This window comes from Schistocerca nitens, chromosome 7, assembly GCF_023898315.1.
Source record: "Schistocerca nitens isolate TAMUIC-IGC-003100 chromosome 7, iqSchNite1.1, whole genome shotgun sequence".
Lineage (NCBI taxonomy): Eukaryota > Metazoa > Arthropoda > Insecta > Orthoptera > Acrididae > Schistocerca > Schistocerca nitens.
Genome location: NC_064620.1, coordinates 113,623,949 through 113,651,832, shown reverse-complemented (window position 1 = coordinate 113,651,832; position 27,884 = coordinate 113,623,949). Strand labels below are relative to the sequence as shown.

Here is a 27,884-nt window from a genome sequence, read left to right as displayed (position 1 = left end):
AATTGAAGTCATCAGCAGAGGTTACAGTGACCATGAAGCCCAAATATTGACGGCAAATTTAAATTACATAGGATGATATTCCACAATAACTAAAATGCAAAGGCAATTTAATGATGATAATATAAGGCTTTTTTACTATCTGTTAAGGGCTGAAAACTGGGCAGAGGTCTATAAAGAAAATGATGTAAGCTACATATTTACTTCCTTACATGAAACATTTCTCCGCCACTTCAATACTGCATTTCCACTGAAATCCAGGAAAATCTGAAACAAACACACAAATTCATGGGTAACGAAAGGGATAAGGATTTCCAGCCAAAAAAAGCATGACGTAAAAAATCACATGAAACACCATGAAGTCGATGATCAGTTTAGGTCATATTGTAAGACCTATTTTGCAATCTACAGAAAAGTAATCCAACAAGCAAAAAAATTATACAATGATAAATTTATAAAGGAATCTAACAATAAAATGAAAGGCTTGTAGACAGTTGTAAAAAATGAAACAAACAGTAAGCAGCATGTTATAAACAAAACATTAAAACTAAACCTAAATGATGAAGTCACATCAGATCCCCAAAAAATAGTAAATGGTTTTGATGACTATTTTAGCAAAATAGCAGAAAACCTGGTAAAGAAAAACTGCCACAGACCAAAGACTCGACACCAAACACTAATAGAAACCATACCAGTACGGGCATCAATGTTTCTTCACAAAGTCTCCAATACTGAAGTAATTACAGCTATAAAAGGACTAAAGAATAAGTACTCCAGTGGAAGTGACAACATTCCTGATTTAATTGTAAAGAAATGTGGATAATCCATTGTAGAACATCTAACCCACAAAATAAATGCATCCTTTACAAATGGAGTTTTCCCTGACCTACTAAAGACTTCTAAAATTACCCCACTTCACAAAAGGGCCCTAAAAATGATGTAGCCAATTACAGGCCCATAGCACAACTCAGCTTATTCTCTAAAATACTTGAAAAATTATTTTACACTATCCTTATTAACAAAACACCAGCATGGTTTTAGAAAGCAAAAGACAACTACCACAGCTATTTATGAGTATCTCAACAAAAACTTAAAAGCACTGTATAATAAGAAAATCACTACTGGTATCTTTTTATATTTATCCAAAGCCTTTGATGTAATTGACCATACCATACTCCTTAAGAAGTTAGCAGATAAAGGTATAAGAGGAATTGCAAACAAATGGTTAGAATCTTACCTATCAAATAGATTTCAAAAAAGTTGAAATTAATTTTGAAAAAAAAGAATACAACCACCCATCAATCTGCTGTCAACTCCTCTGACACAATGCCTATTAGATATGGTGTGCCACAAGGCTCAATCCTGGGACCCATACTGTTTCTGCTACACATTGATGACATAAGCACGAAGCTTGCTACAGGACATACCACACTATTTGCTGATGACACGAGTATACTAATAACAGGTACTGATACAGAGGACCACAACCAAAAAATTAAACCACTTATGTCGTCACCCAGCTAATGGTCCAATGAGAACAAACTGATTAAAAATATACAGAAAACAATGTACATCAACTTCAGACTCTCATCCCATAGACAAGAAATGCCCAGTGTGATTCTAAATAACCAAGAGCTTATGTGCGTCAACTCTGTCAAATTTCTTAGTATATGGCTTCAAGAAAATCTTAAGTGGGAGACTCACACAAATTATATCTCAAAAAAGCTATCAACTGTGTGTTAAATTTGATGGATACTCAAAAAATCAACCACAAAATCTGTTCTCAAAAATGGCTCTGAGCACTATGGGACTTAACATCAATGGTCATCAGTCCCCTAGAACTTAGAACTACTTAAACCTAACTAACCTAAAGACATCACACAACACCCAGTCATCACGAGGCAGAGAAAATCCCTGACCCCGCCGGGAATCAAACCCGGGAACCCGGGCGTGGGAAGCGAGAACGCTACCGCACAACCACGAGCTGCGGACGTCTGTTCTCATACATGTATATTATGCTTACTTCCACTCTACATTACAGTATGGAATCATATTTTGGGGGAACTCACCTGGAGGTAGATATATTTTTAAAATGCAAAAAAAGGCAATACACATAATATGTAACCTAAGACATAACGAATCATGCAGATGACATTTCAAAACAAATGGCATTATGACACTGCCCTCTGCTTACATTTATAATATTGTCTTATTTGTCAAGTCATACCTGTTAAATAATGACTGCACATTAAAATTCAATGGAGATATTCATAACTATGCAACAAGGCAGCAATCTGACCTACATATGATTCAGTCCAGAACTAACTGCTACCAAAAAAGTGTTTTAAATGTTGGGATACAAATGTATAATAATTTACCAAATGAAATCAAAGCAACAAAGAACCCAAGAGCCTTCACGCATAAGTTAAAAAAATATCTCTTGGACCATTGCTTTTATGCAGTTGATCATTTTTTGAAAGGGGTTAAAATTGTAAACAATTTTATGATAAATGTTCAATTAGGTCTGAAAATTATATACTGTGCATGTCTATGAAATATACTGGATTATTATATACTGTGCATTTCTATGAAATATACTGGATTATTTTACTATTACATTTGTATTGGCTGTTTGTATTTTACTATACAACATTTGTATTTACTGTTTTGTTAAAGATAGCTAACTTCCTTATTATAAAATAATGTAAAATCAATTTATTAAAAATTACTTGCAGATATGTTCTCTTGACCTGTCCAATATGATATGTACAACCGTACAATTCTATGATTTGTATTAACTGTTTTGTTTAAGATAGATAATTTCCTTGCTACAAAATAACGTAAAAATCAATTTGTAAAAATTACTTGTAAATAGCTCTCTTGACCTGTCCAATATCATATGTACAGCTGTACAATACTATGATAGCCTGGATCAATAAAAATACAGTACAATCAATGAAACTTCCTGGAGTCCTACACAAAGTGACCTGGAAGTATCAAGCCAAATTGTCCTGCAAAGCTTTCCTGGAGATTCCTGGTTCAGATGTAGAAGCATCACCACAATCCAATATGAGTGAACTACATTTTAACTCAAATAAATGATTAAGTACTATTTCTCAATTTTTTTCTCTTTCTAGAAAAATATTTGAAGTAATTTTTTTGCTACTTTCTAATATACGTTAAGTGGACAGACTAAAATTGAGTGAAATGATTGAAGCCTATATCTCATGAGTATAAAAGTGGCTTTAAGTATGAAATACACATCCTACACAGACACTTCAAACAGCCAAAGAAACATTTGATTTCACCAAGTACTTTTATAAAGAAAAATCTTTGCCTCAATCAGATGGGACAGTAAAAGGATATACCAAATGAATCATAAAGCTGTATATATTTTGTGCCACAAATGCTATTAAGAATCTGTAAGTAAATGACATTTAAATGCATAGCCAGAGAAGGCTAACTTAATATATATCAGTAATTGTGGTAAAAATCAAAAAAATGTTCTCCAAAATTTTTAAAGTTGTTCCAGAATGAAACTTTCACACTGCAGCAGAGTGTGTGCTGATATGAAACTTCCTGTAAGATTGCCTGTGACAGGCCAAGGTCTTGAGTTCGAGTCTCAGTCCTGCACACAGTTTTAATCTGCCAAGAAGTTTTGTGCTTGTCACTCGCTTTGATACAGTTTTTCTTTCTGTTTCAGCTAGCCTATTCAATCCTGTCTTGGCCATTGTTTATGTATTTCTTAGTTAATAATAATTGTATTAATTGGAAATGGTGTACATGAGTTTATTTTAAGAGATGTAATCACCAGCTGAGAAACCGATGCTTCCAGTTTCAGCAAGTGCTTGTAACGCTTTCTGGGATAAAGGCTCATGACTAACAATTGTCAATCATTTTCTAGATCTTGTGCAGATTGCTACTAATTGTAGCAAACTTTTTCAGAGCCTGCAGTTACTATTTCACTACCAATTCTGAATACATGTAGTCACAAATTAGAGATTGTGAGTGTGTTATCGTGTCAGTAAAGTATGAGGCTTCATATCATCATTCTAAGATAATTTTCTTTACCAAAGTAACAATGCTTCCAGAATTTCAAGCAAAGCAATTTCCTCAAAGAAGTTCCTTAGATCACAATGAACTACAAGGAATGGGCCAAATGTGAGGTCACGGTACAAGCCTGTGGACGGCACATTTCACTCCGAGGTAAAGCTCGGGACTTGATCCATGGTGACAGGTTTGAAGTTAACATTACTTCAACTAAAACATATGTAAATTCTCACTTAAATAAAGCAGGGATAAAACAACAGTTCATTGGCCCACATCAAAAATCACTGTACTCAAGGCTAGAGCAGAAGCCAACAAGACTAATTAACAGCATCAAAACACAAACATTAATCTCCAAAAAAATTTCAAGTATACCAAACAATGTAAGGTCTCTTTTCATCACACATTGCATCTGATACCAATTACCTCAACCATGAAGAATTGCTCGGCTAAAGAATGTGAGTTAAAAATGCTAACAAGTAAGAAGAACTCCTGTATATCCGAAGGATCACTCAGGCAACTACTAACTAAAACTTGACAAGAATTACAAATCACTAATGCTTCTGCATAAAGGTTTTTATTACCACCTAGGATAGCTCCCTCCTAGTTGTTGTTGTTGTTGTTGTTGTGGTCTTCAGTCCTGAGACTGGTTTGATGCAGCTCTCCATGCTACTCTATCCTGTGCAAGCTTCTTCATCCCCCAGTACCTACTGCAACCTACATCCTTCTGAATCTGCTAAGTGTATTGATCTCTTGGTCTCCCTCTACGAGTTTTACCACCCACGCTGCCCTCCAATGCTAAATTTGTGATCCCTTGATGCCTCAAAACATGTCCTACCAACCGATCCCTTCTTCTAGTCAAGTTGTGCCACAAACTTCTCTTCTCCCCAATCCTATTCAATACCTCCTCATTAGTTACGTGATCTACCCACCTTATCTTCAGCATTCTTCTGTAGCACCACATTTTGAAAGCTTCTATTCTCTTCTTGTCCAAACTGGTTATCGTCCATGTTTCACTTCCATACATGGCTACACTCCATACAAATACTTTCAGAAACGACTTCCTGACACTTAAATCTATACTCGATGTTAACAAATTTCTCTTCTTCAGAAACGATTTCCTTGCCATTGCCAGTCTACATTTTATATCCTCTCTACTTCGACCATCATCAGTTATTTTACTTCCTAAATAGCAAAACTCCTTTACTACTTTAAGTGTCTCATTTCCTAATCTAATCCCCTCAGCAACACCCGATTTAATTTGAATACATTCCATTATCCTCGTTTTGCTTTTGTTGATGTTCATCTTATATCCTCCTTTCAAGACACTGTCCATTCTGTTCAACTGCTCTTCCAAGTCCTTTGCTGTCTCTGACAGAATTACAATGTCATCGGCGAACCTCAAAGTTTTTTCTTCTTCTCCATGAATTTTAATACCTACTCCGAATTTTTCTTTTGTTTCCTTTACTGCTTGCTCAATATACAGATTGAATAACATCGGGGAGAGGCTACAACCCTGTCTCACTCCTTTCCCAACCACTGCTTCCCTTTCATGCCCCTCGACTCTTATAACTGCCATCTGGTTTCTGTACAAATTGTAAATAGCCTTTTGCTCCCTGTATTTTACCCCTGCCACCTTCAGAATTTGAAAGAGAGTATTCCAGTTAACGTTGTCAAAAGCTTTCTCTAAGTCTACAAATGCTAGAAACGTAGGTTTGCCTTTTCTTAATCTTTCTTCTAAGATAAGTCGTAAGGTTAGTATTGCCTCACGTGTTCCAACATTTCTACGGAATCCAAACTGATCTTCCCTGAGGTCCGCTTCTACCAGTTTTTCCATTCGTCTGTAAAGAATTCGCGTAAGTATTTTGCAGCTGTGACTTATTAAACTGATAGTTCGGTAATTTTCACATCTGTCAACACCTGCTTTCTTTGGTATTGGAATTATTATATTCTTCTTGAAGTCTGTGGGTATTTCGCCTGTCTCATACATCTTGCTCACCAGATGGTAGAGTTTTGTCACGACTGGCTCTCCCAAGCCCATCAGTAGTTCTAATGGAATGTTGTCTACTCCCGGGGCCTTGTTTCGACTCAGGTCTTTCAGTGCTCTGTCAAACTCTTCACGCAGTATCTTATCTCCCATTTCATCTTCATCTAGATCCTCTTCCATTTCCATAATACTGTCCTCAAGTACATCGCCCTTGTATAAACCCTCTATATACTCCTTCCACCTTTCTGTCTTCCCTTCTTTGCTTAGAACTGGGTTGCCATCTGAGCTCTTGATATTCATACAAGTGGTTCTCTTCTCTCCAAAGGTCTCTTTAATTTTCCTGTAGGCAGTATCTATCTTACCACTAGTGAGACAAGCCTCTACATCCTTACATTTGTCCTCTAGCTATCCCTGCTTAGCCATTTTGCACTTTCTGTCGATCTCATTTTTGAGACGTTTGTATTCCCTTTTGCCTGCTTCATTTACTGCATTTTTATATTTTCTCCTTTCATCAATTAAATTCAATATTTCTTCTGTTACCCAAGGATTTCTATTAGCCCTCGTCTTTTTACCTACTTGATCGTCTGCTGCCTTCACTACTTCATCCCTCAGAGCTACCCATTCTTCTTCTACTGTATTTCTTTCCCCCATTCCTGTCAATTGTTCCCTTATGCTCTCCCTGAAACTCTCTACAACCTCTGGTTCTTTCAGTTTATCCAGGTCCCATCTCCTTAAATTCCCACCTTTTTGCAGTTTCTTCAGTTTCAATCTGCAGTTCATAACCAATATATTGTGGTCAGAATCCAAATCTGCCGCTGGAAATGTCTTACAATTTAAAACCTGGTTCCTAAATCTCTGTCTTACCATTATATAATCTATCTGATACCTATTAGTATCTCCAGGATTCTTCCAGGTATACAACCTTCTTTTATTATTCTTGAACCAAGTGTTAGCTATGATTAAGTTATGCTCTGTGCAAAATTCTACAAGGCGGCTTCCTCTTTCATTTCTTCCCCCCAATCCATATTCACTTACTATGTTTCCTTCTCTCCCTTTTCCTACTGACGAATTCCAGTCACCCATGACTATTAAATTTTCGTCTCCCTTCACTACCTGAATAATTTCTTTTATCTCGTCATACATTTCATCAATTTCTTCATCATCTGCAGAGCTAGTTGGCATATAAACTTGTACTACCGTAGTAGGCATGGGTTTTGTGCCTATCTTGGCCACAATAATGCGTTCACTATGCTGTTTGTAATAGCTAACCCGCACTCCTATTTTTTTATTCATTATTAAACCTACTCCTGCATTACCCCTATTTGATTTTGTATTTATAACCCTGTAATCACCTGACCAAAAGTCTTGTTCCTCCTGCCACAGAACTTCACTAATTCCCACTATATCTAACTTTAACCTATCCATTTCCCTTTTTAAATTTTCTAACCTACCTGCCCGATTAAGTGATCTGACATTCCACGCTCCGATCCGTAGAATGCCAGTTTTCTTTCTCCTGATAACGACGTCCTCTTGAGTAGTCCCCGCCCGGAGATCCGAATGGGGGAATATTTTACCTCCGGAATATTTTACCCAAGAGGACGCCATCATCATTTAATCATACAGTAAAGCTGCATGTCCTCGGGAAAAATTACGGCTGTAGTTTCCCCTTGCTTTCAGCCGTTCGCAGTACCAGCACAGCAAGGCTGTTTTGGTTAATGTTACAAGGCCAGATCAGTCAATCATCCAGACTGTTGCCCCTGCAACTACTGAAAAGGCTGCTGCCCCTCTTAAGGAACCACATGTTTGTCTGGCCTCTCAACAGATACCCCTCCGTTGTGGTTGCACCTACTGTACGGCCATCTGTATCGCTGAGGCACGCAAGCCTCCCCACCAACGGCAAGGTCCATGGTTCATGGGGGTGTAGTAAAAAAATAAAATAAAATAAAACAACACAACAACACATACAGATTGCAAGACCCTTTAAAGAATAAACACGAATAACCCCAAAAGACTTTAATGTAGACTGATCTCCCTGGAGTATTTTCCCTTTTAGCTTAAGAAGAAGTAGCCATAATAGATCCAGTAGCTTGCCTACAAAGGAGAGAAATAGACATTCGGGGCAGAGGAGAGTTGAGCACTTAGTAGCCAATAATTATTAAGCACCTAGTAGTCAATAATCATTAAACTGGTGCAGCACACATGAGAGCCACCAGCCGAAATGAGTGGTACAGAAATGTCAAAGAACACTCACCATTAAAACAGGTAGTGGCAAATCCCAAGCTCAGTTTTCAATGAAGCATGGCAAACAAGCTGAGCAAATGTTCACTCAAACTACACATTAAATAGCTGGCACACTGCAATAACTGCCACAGAGCTCTATACCAACAGCACTAGCACACAGGACCTGCTGCTGGAACATGTACACACCACAAAAGCTGGTCATGCTCACCTAAAAAAAAAGTAGTCTTTGCTTCATGTGCAATCCTCTCCAAGACTCCACACAAGCCACACAGCTCTCATCCCTGCTGTCCCTTTGCTACAGAACACTAGCTTCCCACATGCCCAAAGATGGTGCTCAAGTTCAGTGGGTATGAGGTATTCACCTTGCCACATAGGTACGAAGTATTTTAATTTGTTACATCATATTAATGAATATATATGGTCATTTATCTCTAATGTAGCATATTTTAGTAAGTAAATCACCATATTGATTATATTTTCATTCTTCTAAGAATTAAAGAACTTTTCTCGTGCAATATCTTGCTTCTGTGTTTTGTTTCTCAGAATTTTATATCTCATTTGGTTTCCTGCCAAAAGACATATATTTACCTTCCTCTTCCACCTTGATTGAATTCACAGTATGGGCTTTGTCCTTGTACAACAGTGAGTTTGTGTAGCGTACTGTCACTCTGTGTGCAGGTAGTTGCTTAATACTTTCCCCATCACGTGTTTAGAGGTGACAACATGGCAGTCAGTGTGTTAGCTCTGGAAATATAAATGTAAACTGAGTGAAAAATGTATGACATACATAAAAATTAATTTTTATTGTTATCTTAAATGCACAGTGTGTAATATCATCAATCAAGTGTCAGGAAAAAGTGTCTAGAAATAGTTAACTACTGGTATGTACACAGATCAAAAAAATGTTTTGCATCACCTCGATTCTGAGAGTTCTGGAACCTGCACAGAAAATTGGAATAGAGGTCAACATAAACATCATTTCCACCCTTTTTATTACTCATGAAAACCACACATTGTATGTTGTACCACCACCCAGTGAGACCTTCAGAGGTGGTGGTCCAGATTGCTGTACACACCAGTACCTCTAACACCCAATAGCACATCCTCTTGCATTGATGCATGCCTGTATTTGTTGACCATACTATCCACAAGTTCATTAAGGCACTGTTGGTCCAGATTGTCCCACTCCTCAATGGCGGTTCAGTGTAGATCCCTCAGAATGGTTGGTGGGTCATGTCATCTATAAACAGCCCTTTTCAATCCATCCCAGGCATTTTCGATAGGGTTCACGTCTGGAGAACATGCTGGCCACTCCAGTCCAGCAATGTCATATCCTGAAGGAAGTCATTCACAAGACGGGCACGAATTGTCACCCATGAAAACAAACGCCTTGCCAATATGCTCCCAATATGGTTGCACTATCAGTCGGAGGATGACATTCGCGTACCGTACAGCCATTATGGCACCTTCCATGAACACCAGTGGTGTATATCGGCCCCACATAATGCCACCCCAAAACATCAAGGGACCTCCACCTTGCTGCACTTGTTGGACAGTGTGTTGAAGGCATCCAGCCTGACCAGGTTACCTCCAGACATGTCTCTGACAATTGTCTACTTGAAGGCATATGTGACACTCATTGGTAAAGAGAACATGATGCCAATCCTGAGCAGTCCATGTGGCATGTTGTTGGGCCCATCTGTACTGCACAGCATGGTGTCATGGTTACAAAAACGGACCTCACCATTTACGTTGGGAGTGAAGTTTCACATCATGCAGCCTATTGCACACTGTTTGAGTCATAACATGACGTCTTGTGGCTGTACAAAAAGCATTATTCAACATGGTGGCATTGCAGTCAGGGCTCCTCTGAGCCATAATCCATAGGTAGTGGTCATCCACTGCATGTAGCGAGGCATGTCATTGACAGCTCCTGTCTCTCTGTATCTACTCCATGTCTGAACAACATCACTTTGGTTCACTCCAAGACACCTGGACACTTCCCTTGTTGAGAGCCCTTCCTGACACAAAGTAACAATGCGGACGTGATCAATCCACGGTATTGACCATCTAGGCACAGTTGAACTTCTGACAACATGAGCCATGTACCTCCTTTCTGGTGGAATGACTGGGAATGGTCGGCTGTTGGACCCCCTCCGTCTAATAGGTGCTGCTCATGCATGTTTGTTTACATCTTTGGGTGGGTTAGTGACATCTCAGAACAGTGAAAGGGACTGTGTCTGTGATACAATATCCACACTAAATGTCTATCTTCAGGAGTTCTGGGAACTGGGGTTATGAAAACCTTTTTTGATGTGGGTGTATGAGCCCAAGAAATGGCTCTAAGTGTGATGTGTGTTATGTCCAAACAGAAATACAGCCATTGCTGTGAAAATATGCCACATATTAAATGTGTAGCTGATACCGAACATTTAAAAGAAAGCATCATAAGTACGTAATCAGCAATTCGTACTTAAAAGAGTGATCTAATGAAACTTCAAAATAAAATACCTAGTGCACCATTATAAACAAAACCTACAAAAACTCTAAACAGTGAGGAAGAAACTCAGAATGAAGGGATTAGAAGCAAAAATACTACACCAACAGTCTCAAGTCTTTGTGTTATGAAGTGTCCTGATAAAAGCAACAGTGTTAATACAAATGAAAACTATGAAAGAAACTGTTGACCAGCACCCCAAAAAATGATACACAGTGAAAACAGGAGTCAGAATGTATTAATTCTTTCCGACAGCCATGGACATCACCGTGCTAAAATTATGAACAGTTTTCAAAACGCAAAACACTACATCTCTTCTGTTATAAAACCTAATACTCTGTTAAAGGTTGTTGTTCGTAACATAGATGGGAGGATGAATGAATACACACACACACACACACACACACACACACACACACACACACACACACAAACAGTGTCATCATTCTAGATGGGGAAAATAATGTCACAAAGAAATTTGAGGATTTCAAATGTGCCCTAACTGAGTCTCTTCAAAAGACAGTCCACACAAAAGTAATCTTGTGCACAGTTCCATACAGTACAACGTGGAAAAATTGAACAACACAAACTATGCTGCAAACAAATTCTCAGTGAGCACTGCAAAAATTACGAGCATGTAATGATAATGGACATCAATATGTTTCTTAGCAGAAGCAATTATAAAAGCATGGACTTCACTTACGAACAGAAGGCAAAGAGAAATTATGTAGACATTTACAGATAGCAGTAGAGACCAATTTGCAAACACCAGCTCTAACAAACATACAATGTGAAGACTTTTCAGCAAATATGGAAGTCAAAACACAAGAAAAATCCACAACAAAAATTGACTTACCCAATTTGACACTGATGAATGAAAGATCAGGAACCACAAGAAAGATCAATACTCCATCTTCACTGCTCAAAGAAGACACAGCAAAACAAAACTATCAAAGACCAAACCAAGATGTGATACCAGCAACAGCATCTAGCCCAAAAATAGCAACTCATCCAAGTTCCACATCCAAAGATGTTCAAAATACAATAAGAAATGTGGAACTACACTCTGGATCAGCATAATTGAAACGGTGACAAGATCTTCTACATGATAATGCAGACATTGAGCCTACAACCAGGATTTTCTGTGGGCAGGAACAACATCAGTTCCCAGCTAGCAGCCCATCAAAATACAAAAGGTACAGAAAATAAACTCCATAAACCTACATTAGAGGAGAACTTGGTGAGTGGTGCCCCAAAACATTAGCTACAGTCTAAAGTACCTAAAAATGTCATCTGTCCCAATGGAAAACAGATGCTCTCAAAATATTACACAATAATGAGCAGTCAATGTTTAGTAAATTGTTAGATATAGATCAATTCCTGAAAACTGATTTACAATTAGACGTTCTCTGAATCACTGAGCATTGGCTAACAAAAGATAAAACTGAATAAAACACCAATTGGAGAATATAGTCTAGCTAGTTACTCATGTTGAAGTCAAACTAAGGTAGATGGTACAGTTATTTATGTTAAAAAGAATGTGAACTGCAAATGCCTCACAAAGCGCAATAATATGCTAGCAGAAAAAGATTTTGAATTTTCCTTAATTGTCTTGAGAGACTCTGACATACTGATAGTGAACTCATTCAGATATCCCACTGGAAATATCCAGACTTTCAGTCACTCCCTTGAAGCACTACTAAATAAATTTTATGCAATTAATAAAATTTTGCTAATATGTGGAGGTTTTAATATCAACTTCCTTAAACATGGAAAAAGCAAAGACCAACTGCTAAACATAACTAATTCATTCCACTTATCCCCAACTCTTGAAACCACAATGAGGATCACTGAAAGCTCAAAATCAGCTCTTGACTAGATCTTTATAAGCTTAGATAGTCAATACTACTCAACTGAAATCATAACACAGGTTAGAGTGACCATGAATGCCAGATGCTAGCAGCGAATTTAAACCGCAGAAAGCAATGTCCCATAAAAGCTAAAGTGAAAAGGCAGTATAATGAAGAAATAATAAGAGTGTTTAATTGTCTTGTAAGGACTGAGAGGTATATAAAAAAATGTTAACAGCATTTTTAATTCCTTTCATAAAACACTTCTTCACTATTTCAGTATTGCTTTTTCATTAAATTCAAGGAGAACTGTAAACAAATGCACAAAGTCATGGGTAACAAAAGGGATAAAAATCTCTAGCCAAAAAGAGCGCTGCCTGAAGGACTACATGAAACAACATGATGTGTTTAGGACATACCGTAAGTCTTACTGTACTGTCTACAAAAGATAAATCCAGCAAACAAAATATTATACAATGATAAATTAATAACAGAATCTAAAAATAAAATGAAAGGCATTTGGAAAGTTGTGAAAAATGAAACTAACAACACGCACCATGCCATAAACAAAATTTTGAAACTGACTCTAAATGACGAGTTGACATCAGAACCAGAAAAAATCATAAATGATTTTAATGACTAATTCAGTACAATAGCTGAAAATCTGATAAGGAAGAACTGCCATAGAGCCACTACTCAATGCCCAACAAATATGAAAAGCAGAAAAGCATCAATGTTTCTCCACAATGCCTCAAACACTGAAGTGCTTGCAGTTACAAAAAGACTAACAAATAAATACTCTAGTGGCAGTGACAACATATCAGAGTGTATTGTAAAGAATTGTGGGTAATACATTAAAGAACCATTAACTGTTATAATTAATGCATTCTTTAGTAATGGACTTTTTCTTGATCCCCTAAGGGTTGCTAAAGTTACTCCACTCCACAAAAAGGAACTAGAAAAATGATGTAGCTAATTTCAGACCAGTAGCACAACTCAGCACATTTTCAAAAATATTTGAGAAATTGTTTTACAGCAGATTATAAAGTTTTATTAATAGATTCTCCTTAATAGTGGAGCACCAACATGGATTTAGAAAAGCTAAAATAACAACCACAGCATATCTCAACACAACCTTAAAATCATTATATAATAAAGAAACTACTACTTGTATTTTTTTAGACTTGTCTAAAGCTTTTGATGTTATTGACCACACTATATTCCATAGAAAGTTTGCTAAAAACATATGAGAGGAACCACAAACCTGTGTTAGAATAATATCTGTCAAACAGAGTGAAAAAAAAATTGAAATAAAATTTGAAAATAAAGAGTACTAATATTCATCAGTGTATTGTACACACCTCTGAGGAAATGCCTGTTAAATATGGTGTATGACACGACTCAATCCTGGGACCCATACTGTTTCTGTTATGTATTGATGACATAGACACGAAGCTTACTTGAGGGCATACTACACTATTTGCAGGTGAAACAAGTATCCTGGTAACAGGTGCAATCAAAGCTGACCATGATCAAAAGCCATTTATGTCATTCCTGAGGGAATAGTTCAATGAGTACAATCTCATCGTAAATGTGCAAAAAACAACCCACATAAGTTTCAACCTCTCATCTCAGAAATGAGAAATCTCCAACTTGCTTCTAAACAACCAAGAGCTCTCCAGTGTGGGAACCATTAAGTTTCTTGGTATATGGCTTGAAGAAAAACTTAAGTGGAACACACATATCATTTATCTCTCAAATAAATCAGTCACCAAATTAGTCCTTATATAAGTATGTTATTCTTACTTTCATTCTATACTGCAGCATGGGATTATATTCTGGGGAGACTCACCCTGCAGCAGAGATATCTTTAAAATGCAAAACAAGGCAATATTTATAATATGCAATATGAGATATAATGACTCATGCAGGAAACATTTCAAGAAACTTCGCATTCTAACACTCAACCTGTTTATACTTATAGTATTATATAATTTATTAAAACCTATCTATTATGCAAAGACAGCCCATTAATATTAAATTAACACATTCATAGCTATGAAACAAGACAGCAGTTTGACCTACTTATGTTTCAGTCCAGAAAAACTTGTTACCAAAAAAAGTTCCTACATACTGGGGTATGGATGGATTATAACCTACTAGGTGAAATTAAAAAAAAAAGACAGGTATAACAAGAGTTTTCACATACAAACTAAAAAAAAAATTCTTTTGGATTGAAGCTTTTACACAGTAAATGATTTTTTTGGAAAAGATAATAAATGTTAACAAATTCCTTAGTAACTGATCACTTAGGCCTGTGGCGTCGATCCACGGATCGATAGGCCAAAACATCATATGTGTATTATGTCTTCGAGTGGATCTTTGCTTTTGCATACTTCCGGGACCTCAGTTCCCGCCTAGTCTTTGACCAGTATGTTTGTCGTGTAATAAAAGTATTGATGATTAGAAGAGAGAACTGTGGTCATTACCTTACCACCTTGATAGCTCCTTCAGTGGTGACCCTGAAGTTCGAATAATCTGTTGAACCGAGTACAAAGCAACTACAACGCCAGCTTCTGCGTTTCGCATGGACCTTTGTCTGCTACACAATGGCCTTCTACAACACGCCGCCGCTGCCTGGTTTTCACCAGCAACAGCAACTAAATTCAAGCACGCCAGCTGTAGTCAGTGCTCGACGTGAATTTCCTCAGTCCTATAGCCTCGAGAACCCAGGGACCTCGTCAGCTGCAATGGTTTTGAACATGAGGCCGGCGATCTCCGACTCCGGCTTTGTTAGCCCTGAAGTCTTCAGTTTTCGCCGCACAGCAGTACAAGAAACCACTGCACACTGATACCGAACTTTAATGCAAGTACTGTAAATAATGAGGAGCATAGTTTTCATAATGTTCCACAACAGGACACCTTTTTGAATGTGCAAGCTCCATGTGTGCATCACTCCATGCCGGTCGCACACTACGTGAATGACATTCGCCAGCCTGTTACTCCGAGTGTTCATCAGTGCAGTAATTTGAGCGCATCAGGTTCCACCAAGCCATCAGTGACTCTGTGATGGACAATTTCGCTGCAGATATGGAGGACCAATTGCATAAAAACCTGTCGAGCAACCGCCGAGACCACTTTGACCTTCCACCGCAACAACCAGTCCCGCTTCGCTCCACGCCGGGCTTCCTGCTAACGGATTTCACTTCCCCTCCAGCTACTATGAATGCAGCTGGCACGTCTGCTTCCTCTCGACCGCCCTCACGACGCAGAGTTAACTTTGACTTCCCTACTCCTGCATCCGTGAGCGGCTGCCTGCCAGTTCATCGAATCTACCGAAACTTCTAGCATTCAAACCTGCCCACCCAGAATTCTGGTTCAACCTGGTTGAGCAAACTTTCAGTGCCTGTGCACTTGATGACAACGCCCATTTCACATGCCTCATGACCACCTCCACGACCGTGTCGACTTAATTTATGACCTGGTGAAGTCACCTCCTCCAAACGAGAAGTATGCTACAGCTAAACAAGCAATACAGGAACGTGTCTCCAAGACAAGAAGAGAAAACGTTCGACAGCTCATCTATGAAGAATGCCTCGGCGACAGATTTCCGTCCCAGCTGTGGCGATGCCTTCGACTTCTCGTCGGTGAATGCGACATGCCAGACGCCACGCTCACCGAGATTTGGACGGAAAAGCTGCCTCTGTCTGTCCAAACGGCCATCTCCGCCTATGAAGACAGACCAAATAGAGAACGCAAAACAAAACAATATCGACCAGCTGAGACTGTGCAAAAAAGATCGACAGGTCCTTATACTTGCCGACAGTCACGGTCGTCAAATTGCAGAAAGAGTGTCTAGCCTTTTGCCAAGCTACAATGTCATGGGTTTCGTGAAACCAGAAGCTTGTTTTTTGGAAGTAACAAAACCAATTGAAAACTCTTGTAAAAACTTTGGACCATCAGACTACGTGGTAATTTTTGGAGGTGCGAACGATGTTGCAAGGGATCAAGCCAACGAAATAAAAATAGCTCTTAAATGTGTACTGAAGCAGACAATCCACACGAATGTGTTAGTTATTAACCAACCACAGAGGCATGACCTACATTCCTGGTCATGTGTGAATCAATTAGTGATTAAGATAAACTCTGACGTATAGGATGTTTGTGGAAAATTTGAGCATGCAAATGTAATAGATGTATGCACTCTTGAAAAATCCATGCACACCAGACATGGACTTCATCTACATTATGCTGGTAAACAATACCTAACAGAGAAAATATATAATTTTGTAATGCATTACACTAGAAAACTTACCAGTACGTTGGATAATTGGCTCATAACAGGTAATGAAAGCTCAAAAAACAAAGCAGAACATGTTAAAGGGGTCCAAATTGACTCACAAGGAAGGATTAAACCCAAGGAAAGAACGAATAGCACAAAAATGGGCCAAAACACATTAGATAAATGGTTGGGAAGAAACACACTCCAAGGGACAGGTAGAGGTTTTTTAGAGTAGCTGAGGGTGCCACAGGGGAATGTGTTACAGAACAAACTTATACATACACTTTAAAAGTTGTTTACCAAAATGTACAGTCTCTACCAAACAAACTTGATGAAATAAATGTACTTCTTAGGAATGAGTGGAAGGAGGTACCAGTTTTATGTTTTTGTGAGCACTGGCTAGAGAAGGACCATTTACAGTATTCAAACATAACCGGTTTCACTCTGGCAAACTACTTTTGCAGATCAATATCAAAGCTTGGAGGAAGCTGCATTTATGTAAAAGAAAACATAGACTATAAGATAATAGACTGTGTACATCACTTAGGAAGCGAAAAACACTTTGAAGCCTCAGCTATTGAAATAACACCAGGAAAAACTTTAATAATGTGTGTTTACAGATCACCCAACAGCAATGTAAACATTTTCTTTAAAAAACTTGACCTTGCACTAGGGAAACTTAAAAATACTTGCAAAACTATAGTTCTGTGTGGCGATTTTAATATTGACCTCTTAACACACAGCCACCAAAGAGAAAAATTCCTTAATATTATTCAAGAATATAACCTGTGCACTAAAATAAACTCCCCTACACACGTAACAAAAACTAGTGCTACACTTATTGATCCGATCTTTGTAAACACTGACATGCACACCTCAGAAAACTTTAATACCGGCTACAGTGCCCACAATGCACAGCTACTTGCCGTATGCGGAAGTGTTGATTTGTCTAGGAATGGAAGTGTTATGTACAAGAGAGAATTCAGCATGCAAAATATTGAGCACTTCAAACATATGCTAAGTACCCACTCGTGGAATAAAATCTTCAACAGTTACAACACAGATGAAAAGCTGGATAATTTCATGGAAATTTACAGACATTGTTTCGAAATTGCATTTCCAAAAAAGAAAATAATTTGTAAAGGCCCCAGCAAACCCAAAACTTGGATTACATCAGGGATCAAAGTAGCATGTAGAAGAAAAAGGGAACTTTTTGCACTATCAAAAACAGATAGCAGCCCTGAATTAGCTCACCACTTCAAAAAATACAAGTTAACTCTGAGTCGTGTAATAAGGGAAGCAAAATTAAGGGAAAATGACAAACTTATTATGGAGTCATCAAACAAAGCTAAGACAATGTGGAATACGGTACAGAGACTTACTGGAAAGGTGGAAACACACAAAAATATTGTATTGTCACAGGCGGGCAGCAAGATCACTGATCCAAAATTAATTGCTAACCACTTCAATTCTTACTACACCAATATTGCTCGTGAGTTAGCGAAGGAACAAATGGGAAAAAACATCAAACAAAATATTACAGGAAATTTCTGGAAATAGTGTAACAAATACATCCATGTTCCTCCGTCCAATAAGTAGGGAAGAACTGTTAAACAGTATAAAGTCATTAAAAAATAAATATTCAGCCGGAGTCGACGATGTGCCAGACTATATTATAAAAGTATCAGCTGAACAGATACTCGCACCACTGCTAGATATATGCAATTCTTCTCTATCAAGTGGTATTTTCCCACAACAGTTAAAAACTGCAAAAGTTGTACCCCTTTACAAAAAGGGCGATCGGCAGCAGATGGTCAACTATAGGCCTGTGTCACTCCTATCAGGTTTTTCAAAAATCATTGAAAAACTAGTTCTGCTACAACTAACTGATTTCTTTAACAAAAAAATATGATTTCAGGATGTCAGCATGGCTTCAGGCCTCAGTGCAGCACTGAAACAGCCACTTTTAGCCTCATAAATCGTATTTTAAATTCAGTGGATAATCACAAAAATGTTTCGGGGATTTTCCTGGATTTAACAAAAGCATTTGATCTAATAGACCATGAAATTCTCCTAAGAAAGTTAGAGTGGTATGGTGTAAGAGGCCTACCACACGAGTGGCTGAAATCCTACCTAGAAAATCGCTCTCAGATAACAGAGGTAAAACACATGGGAAAAAACGAACTCCAAGCTTATCAATCGAAACCTTTCACATTAACCCACGGTGTACCACAAGGCTCAATTTTAGGTCCCTTTCTCTTCCTAATTTTCATAAACGACTTCCCCCTACACGTTCAACACTCCGAACCAGTGCTATTTGCAGATGACACAAGCATATTAATTGAAGGTGAAAATGAAATGGCTCTAAGTTTAAATGATAAAGTCACAAGTGAAAATGTCTCAGAGTGGTTTATGAGGAATAAATTACTGATAAACCCTCAAAAAACAGCCGTCTTACACTTCCATACACAACAGAATAAAAACCCATTAAAACCAAACATGTCAATGGAAAACCAAAGAATTAACAGTGTCACTGAAGCAAAATTTCTTGGCATCTACTTACAAGACAATCTTAAATGGAATTCCCAAATCACTTCATTAAATTCTAAACTATCCAAAATGACTTACGCGATGAGGATTATATGGAACAACACAAGTCCTGAAACAGTTAGAGCAGTATATTACGCTTGCATACACTCCCTATTAAGATATGGCATCATATTCTGGGGAAATTCTCCTCATTGCATAACCACATTCCGGAAACAAAAAAAGATTGTGAGGGTAATGAAAAATGCCAACAGCCGAAAATCATGCAAACCGTTCTTTAAAGAACTGGGGATTCTACCCCTACCATGTATCTATATACTAGAAGTTGTAATGTTCCTAAAAAAAAGCATGCTAAAAAATGGAAATGTATTTATTCAAAATAAATCTGTACATGAACACCATACAAGGGCAAATAGTGACATACACAGACATCATTGTTATACCACACTGTGCAAGAAAGGTGTGTAATATCACTCAGGTTCACATTTGTTTAATAAGCTGCCAAGTAACCTAAAGGCCATAAACAAAATCCATAGCTTTAAAAAATCCGTAACATCATATCTCTTGGAAAACTGTTTTTACTCAGTAACACAGTATCTTGAAAAATAAGTTGGTTGTAACAATATAAAAATGTAAATGTCACAATTAGCAATATAAAAATGTAACAATTTATAAATGTAATGTATACACCAATGTAACAGTATATTAATGTAATATCATTTTGTCCAACATCTAAGGTATAGTATATATACCACAAAGATTCAGGACGTAAATAAATAAATAAATAAATAAATAAAACGCATGCGCGTCGCCGACCGAGCTTACTCCATTCTATTACGTGAACGCTGCGCCCAGCAGTCCGGCAGCTACGCCAGTTTCCAACCACAACCGGGGCCCCAACGTGGACGCCCCATTAAACCTACGTCTGTCAATCTCGCCGCACTACCGGCACCTTCACATCCACACAACAACAGCACATCTGACTCCGCGGAAGATTCTGGGTCACCGCCGTCTGACCACTCGCAGGAGCAGACGTCCGCCCATAAATACTGTTTCTTCCATGCAAAATTCGGGGAAGAAGCACGCAATTGTAAACCGCCGTGTTCCTACCCAAACTTCAACCGCAGGTAGGCAGCAGTGCCACCTCTGCGACGTAAACAACAGGCGCCGTCCCACGATCCATTCAGTGTCCAACACTAATGCCTCGAATGGACGAGTCTACGTCATGGCGTCTTCCTGTCACCAAAACACGAATGAATTAATGTTTCCTGTGGACCGTGAAAGATCAAAAGCGTATTATAACAGTTTATACGGGATGAAACGCATCTCCCGCCACAAGACCTTCTCGGAATTCAATTTCCTATCCTTAGTACGACTGTGTACACAAATGAATGAAGCGCTGTGCGGTCCCATCATAACGATCTCAAGTTCCGATATTCTGACTGCCATGTAGGAGCTGTCGTGGTTGATCATGCTGGTTGTGGCCTCTGCGTGTTGAGGGTTTTCCAGCTCCTGTTTGAGGTGCTGCCAGACACTCTGGTGGCTGCCCTCAAATCTTACAGCAATGTTCTCAGTCATGTTGTTGAAACGTGGAAGAGATTTGAAACTTATAGTATCCTCAGTAGTGTCACTCAGATAAAAAGCAAACTGAGGCATCACATGCCTTCTTACGTTGTTAGTGCAAACTGCTGCACTGTTGTCTTGTACAATGGCCAGCTGCCCACTTGTTCAGGTTGTCGTCAGGAAAGTCATATCTGTCTTGAATGTCTCTGTCGTTGACTTGTTCAGACATAGATTGGAGACCTCACTCCTCCAACGGCACCCACTGTGTTACCTCTATCTTATGTGTCTGTGGCGGGACTGCTTGCTGCACTTGCTCTGAATCAGTTGGCATCGGCGTCAACTCCTCTTGACAGTGCAATGGACATTTTCCCAGTCTCATCTACACTGCCCCAGGAGACAGTACCAACAAACAATAGCCATCAGCAGACATAAGTCATCTGTCCCGACCTCATGGTTGTCGATCGTGGAGTCATACTGATCTCTGATTTTCTGCTGTCTGGCCACATGTTGGATGACAGCCATCAGACACGGAACAACATCTTAGGACGTAACAGTCATCGAGGAAATGAAAGAGACAGAGCTGTACCCGTTCTGATGACTATCTCCATTGGATGTGTGCACAGGATGATGACTCCCCTACAGATAATATGATATCCTCTGATGCCCTCGCACAAGAAGTTGCAATGTCTCTCTCCATCTCCAGTCAGCATCCACCTACGGACACAGCCTTCCCCCACCTGCATCTTTTCCAGTCCCCCTCCCCCTTTCTGTGTCTGATGCAACCTGAACTTCTGATAGTGTTCCACTGAACTGGCCTGATGAAACAACTGTCGCTTGTTCAGACGACATTGATGCTGAGGATAGACATTCTGGAGGCCTTCAGGGCACTGGATCCCCATTAGCTGGGTCAGCTCTCTCCCCCGTCACAATAATGAGCCCTTCCACAGAGATCTCCAAGCTTCATCTGTATTTGCATCACCTGCCCTCCTGATGAGGGCAGCTTTTCAAACTTATCAGATAGCCACGGTCAGTGTCAATACCATTTGCATGGACCATAAACTGGCATTAATCCATGAAATACTGTATGCTGCTGACGTTGAAGTTGCCCTCTTTCAGGAGGAGCATATTCAGTTTTTTTGTGCTCACCATGGTTTTATGGCATGTGTCTCCCACACTTCCCCTATTGGTAGTGGGGTGGTGATCATCTTATGTGACTGTTTCTTCACTGATGCAGTCGCCTATCTCCTGGATGCTGGAGGAATGGTTCTCACATTTGATGGCGTCAGAATCATCAAAGTCTATGTGCCATCTGGTTTGGGTCGCCGCCTCAAATGTTCCACTTTCTTCTCCAAGGCGGTCACGCAAGAAACCGTGATCATGGGAGACGACTTCAACTCCACCAAGGTGCCGAAAGGCCAACTACCACGCCACTTTCCACACACAGTGCTAGCAGCAATTGTCCAGCCACTCAACCTATTGGACTCTTAGGAGCACGTTTATGGTGATCATTTAGCGTTTACGCATTTCACTAGTCATTCTTCCATTCGCATCTATCTTGTTTATATCTCCCGTGATATTGCTGGTGAGGTGCAGGCTGCTGAAGTGTGGCCCACTGTGTTATCTGACCATGACACCTATATCTGTGTCGTCAATATCTCCCATCAAAGGGTGTGGTGCAACTAGGGTTCATGGAAGCTGAACAACATCTGTCTTACTTCACCCGACCGCCAGCAGCCGATCAAGACCACGTAGACAGCCTGTCATCAACATTGCAATGCATATCAGTCTGCCCTGTCTTGGTGGGTCCTCTGTGAAATGCCTACACTCCGCAAGGCCTTGATTAGTTACAGAATGGAGGTTGCGTTGTGGTGGCGATTAATCAAGGATCTTCACTTGATCGTTCTCTGGGAATATACTATGATGCCATATTCACCACAGCATCAGGTGATCCTGAATCATGTCAACGCACAGCCCACTGCCCTCTCTTGACCTCGCTGTCAAGGAGCTATGTTCTGAGTGTGCACACACAATGGGTTAGTGCAGGAGTGTCTGTCTATGTACCGCATGATAGTGGAAAGGTGTCACCATTAGAGGACTTTGAGTGATTTTCTTATGATTGATGATAGGCGATGCTTAGATACCCAATGCAATATAAGGTTTGACCTCCATGTACATTATGTTATGCTCCATATGCACAATGTCACCACCCTGCCAACATTAAGGTGGTCTCTCGACTCTCTATTGGCTCATTTCCTGGGGCTGCAATGGTGGATCTGCTTGTTGAACAGAGAATGAAGTCTTTGATGCTATCCAGGTGGGTTATCAGCCATAGTGGCCTCTCAGTAGAGTTTTATCGAACATTTCGTCCCTTCTGGCGCCAGTGTGGGCGGAAATTTATCGGGATCCTATGTCGCCTACCGTGCTGATCCCAGACGGTTTTCTCAATTGTTTCCTTAGTCTCAACCACAAGTGTCAAGGTACATCACAGATATGCATTTATCACCGCTTGATATTGGTCAACAGCGACACCATGATCTTTACCTGGCTGTTGGCTGCATGGCTTAAATGGATGGCTCAGCACACGGTTTTCCATGATCAACCCTTTGCAGAAGGTGTCAATAACGTCTGCGCTGCCCTCTGTCATTATCGAGACATACTCGCTCTTGCTCACACTCGTCGTATACCTAGACTTTCGACTCCTCTTGACTTCAGCCAGGTGTTCGATCAGGTCAACCCCGACCACCTGGAAGGGGTGCTCCGCAATATGGGATACCCCGATACTACCGTCGACGTCGCAATGTGTCCCCTTCACAGAGTAACGTCCCGTGTACTCTACGATAGCCACCTAAGTCCTTCCATTGCGATCCATCGTTCGGTGTGTCAAGGTTGACTGCTCTCTGCATTGTTGTTTGCTTTCGCCACCGAAACGTTGCTCTGCAGCCTCTGTCGATGCCTGTCTGGGACATCGCTCGGTGGCTGTGTATTTTGCTGTGCTGCTTATGCGTACGATCACGTCCTCGTTCTTAATAGTGGTGCTGAGGTAAGGGAGTCATTGGCATGGGTTACCACCTATAATGAAGCTCCTGCAAGTGCTATAGCTATAGGTGCGGGACTTCCTAAGGACAGCACTGCTCCACTGCTTGTAGCTCCTACTATCTGATGCTTAGGACACGATTTTGTAAGTGATTTGCAGCACACGGTTGTCCTCCAATGCCGGCTCCTACTGTCTCAATTATGAGCAGGGCTGCAATTACGAGCCCTCGATCTCCTGCAATGGACACAGTATGTTAATGTATATCTGGCGTTATGTATGCCTCACATGGCCGGTCACACGCCAGCGGCATTGACTTTGAAGCAGGAACGTGTGGTTTCTCCGCTTACAGTCACTCACGTGCAGTGAACCGGCTTTATCGCCGCGCCCACGCACTATGCTCAAGGGAGAGGCTTGGTAGCAAAAAACGACTAAAGCGGTTTTGGGACAGGGCACATTTATTCTTCCTGCCGTTACAATAAATGACAAATAACATTCGTCGCTAATGTCCGTCCATACAGGCGCGTTGCACTGGCGGCACGGCCCGATCACCGATCCTGGAGGGTGTATACTCCAGTGATAAGCCGTGGCGCGACCGAGTGGACCGACCGAGACAAAAGGCCGCCTCACTGAGTGTTCTGCTCCTGGCGCGACCGGAGGCGCCGTAACGTCCGCGAATGAGCGAAAGTCACTTTAACAGTACGGTGCACACTGCGGAACGGCGACTGCGTTTACGACCGCGCGTACGCATTTACGGCGGAGTCACGTTGACTCGACGCACGTGGTCCGCGGCGGGAGAACTGAGAGACGTGTGTCGCGTCGCGTCGACTAGCTCGCACTGTCCGCCTGCTTTTGTCCCCGTGCGGTCCGGTGTGTCACGCACCGTTGCCGAATCCGGCGTAACGGTACAGCTGCCCCTACCTGTGTCGGCAGTGCCGTAGTTCAGCCCTTCGTGCGTTGGACGGTGCTGCCGCCACAACTTCATATATTTGCCACCGTTTGCTGCTCAAGATAAGGTACGAGACCCTCACTCTCCCACATCGCAGGGGCGGTTTAGGCTTTATCATTTCCCTGACAGCCGGCCGGAGTGGCCGAGCGGTTAAAGGCGCTACAGTCTGGAATCGCACGACCGCTACGGTCGCAGGTTCGAATCCTGCCTCGGGCATGGATGTGTGTGATGTCCTTAGGTTAGTTAGGTTTAAGTAGTTCTAAGTTCTAGGGGACTTATGACCACAGCAGTTGAGTCCCATAGTGCTCAGAGCCATTTGAACCATTTTTGATTTCCCTGACAGAAGCATAGCCAATTTCGTCAGCACTGAAATGGTGCTGTGGTGTCGTTGTCCCACATGTCTTACCAGCCTGTTGCTGAATGCCCTTACATATGCTCTCTCTTAGCCCCTATCCACCTTTTGGACATCCCGTCACCTTTTTGTGATACTGCCAGTGCACTTGATTTCCACGAAGGAGGTCTATTGCTACCTTCAGCAGAATGGGTCACCGAATGTGTTTGAGGGCAGCAAGTGGTGTGTCATCAGGTGATCGATATGTGGTCCTTATCTTGTCATTGACGTCCTGTCTGCGTGGTACCTTACAGTCAATGCGAAGAAAGTATGCTGGTGGCGCCTTCACGCTATTCACATTGCAGACACCCTGTTATTTGTTACCTATGATGTTCTGGACACAGACGAGCATTGCTTGGTGTGTGAATTGGCGATAGGCGTCTGGTACTTGCTGTGACAGATGCTGGCCTTCATTACCCATACGACTCCTCATCAGATATCTCCTCCCCTATTCCTCTTTCCACACTTGGGATATTTCCCACAAACGAAGACGAACTTCGTGAAGTGTTTTGTGGACACGTGATTCATTATTTACTTGCTGATGGCGAGAAAAACGTCCTTGACTTTTGGCACTTCCTTAAAAAACGACATTGTATAGTTGTCCGATATTCCAAATACAGAAATTTTTTCTCTAATTTTCTTTATAGTATCTTTCTTAACCCACCCCGGAGTTGGAGCGTTTCTGCAGTGAGGAGTTGATCCACGCATTTTACACCCTTAGTACCAGTTATTCCTGGCCATTGGACCTTTCTTCTGCGTTGAATCCCACCGAGTGTGACGACCCCCCTCCTGCTCGCGATGTTGGTTTCCTACTACACTCGGTGGTGTTAAATAAATTAAATAAAAGAAGAATAACCTTGTCCCATTGACATCCTTTATACCTCTACTACACGTTCCCTACGTTCCTTTTGTTTCCTGGGGGAGGGGACGGGACATGGTGGCCAGATCTCGGGTTTCAACGCCTGCCCACTTTACCCCCAACCCTCCCTTTGGGTGCCATGAAGGCTCCATTGGGAAAACAAAATGAAGTCTGTAGCCGAGCGTCGCTGGCTCGGTGGCTCAGCGTGTTCGGTCAAACGGTTGATTGCCATCTGTAATCAAATAAACTGAGTAAAGGAATGAATCAACGATGAACCTGAACGGATGTTAACGTGACGTCCGTCCAGACCAAATACAACAAACAATAATGAAAAAAAGCGTGTTAAACGGTTAGTTTCAGGAACATAATGTCCATGGATCGAACATCCCTGCCTTATTTTATATTTTATACGCCTCATTTTATTTATATTATTTTACCTGCATGTGTGGGAAGTATAATGTGGAACTATGGCGCACTATACGACTCAGGATTATCCTGATAATCTAAATGAGGGAAACAATAATTATTGCAATATACAGTATCTGTAATGAACGCCGAATATTTGGATGTGCATGGTTTTTTTCAATGTGTCTATTGCAAAATAAACTTCGGTTACACATGTCTGTTCTTAGAATTATGTGCGATAGTGCTCGCTCACGAAAGTAAGCGCTTACTCGCTTGGCTGTTGAATCCTTGTCACTTTCTAGCGACCATAAGAAGTGCTTAAGCACGCGTAAAATGTTCAGACTCGATTTTATCGAAAATGATTGAGAGTTGCGTCTTGCTATTTACATAAGTTGAAGTCCAAATCGTGCCCTACACAAGCTGTCAATATGATTCAAATCGGTGTGGGGAAGTTCGTACGGTCCCCTGGACAGTACAAAAGTTGAGTGTGTGGTGTCACCGCCAGACACCACACTTGCTAGATGGTAGCCTTTAAATCGGCCGCGGTCCGTTAGTATACGTCGGACCCGCGTGTCGCCAATATCAGTGATTGCAGACCGAGCGCTGCCACACGGCAGGTCTAGAGACACTTCCTAGCACTCGCCCCAGTTGTACAGCCGACTTTGCTAGCGATGGTTCACTGACAAATTACACTCTCGTTTGCCGAGACGATAGTTAGCATAGCCTTCAGCTACGTCATTTGCTACGACCTAGCAAGGCGCCATTACCAGTTACTATTGATGCTGTAAAACATGTACCGTGAAGAGCGATGTTCACCAATTATGGATTAAAGTTAAGTATTCCAGCAGCTACGTACGTTATTGGCTATATTAATTACCTTGTCCTGTTCCAGACCTCACGCCAGCCTGCGTGAGCTTAAACGCGTGCCTTTCGGCTTCCTCATAGTGGCTTGGCTGTCTTGCCAAGCCACAACAGAGTGCATGACCAATACTGTTGTAAAATAGTATTGACAGGGCGAAATGACCGATTCTCAGGATCAGATGGCCTCTAATGAAAATGTATTTATTGAGACTATGGAGGTTGTAAAGCGAAATCATGTGATACAGTATACACAGTTACGAAAGTGCACCACTAGAGAAAGATTGGCGTCTAGAAAATGTTTGATGCTATAGTCCACACTTCGGATGAAAAACATACAAATTTCGTCCAGTGTAAACTGCGAGTTGTGTAGCTTATCA

General features: G+C 40.7%; 1 protein-coding gene and 1 long non-coding RNA gene across 2 annotated transcripts in view; both read right to left on the bottom strand.

Moving 5' to 3' along the window:
* LOC126195492 (ornithine decarboxylase 2-like) overlaps nucleotides 1-27,884 on the bottom strand; it is a 488,128-nt gene that overhangs the window by 292,365 nt on the left and 167,879 nt on the right. The gene's annotated exons all lie outside the window — the stretch shown is intronic.
* Nucleotides 223-27,884, bottom strand: part of LOC126194682 (uncharacterized) — a 75,052-nt gene continuing 47,390 nt past the window's right edge. The window contains exons 2-3 of the long non-coding RNA XR_007538495.1: nucleotides 8,861-9,016; nucleotides 223-264 (exon numbers count right to left, since the gene is read on the bottom strand). This is a non-coding gene — a long non-coding RNA (uncharacterized LOC126194682). The remainder of the gene's footprint in view (nucleotides 265-8,860; nucleotides 9,017-27,884) is intronic.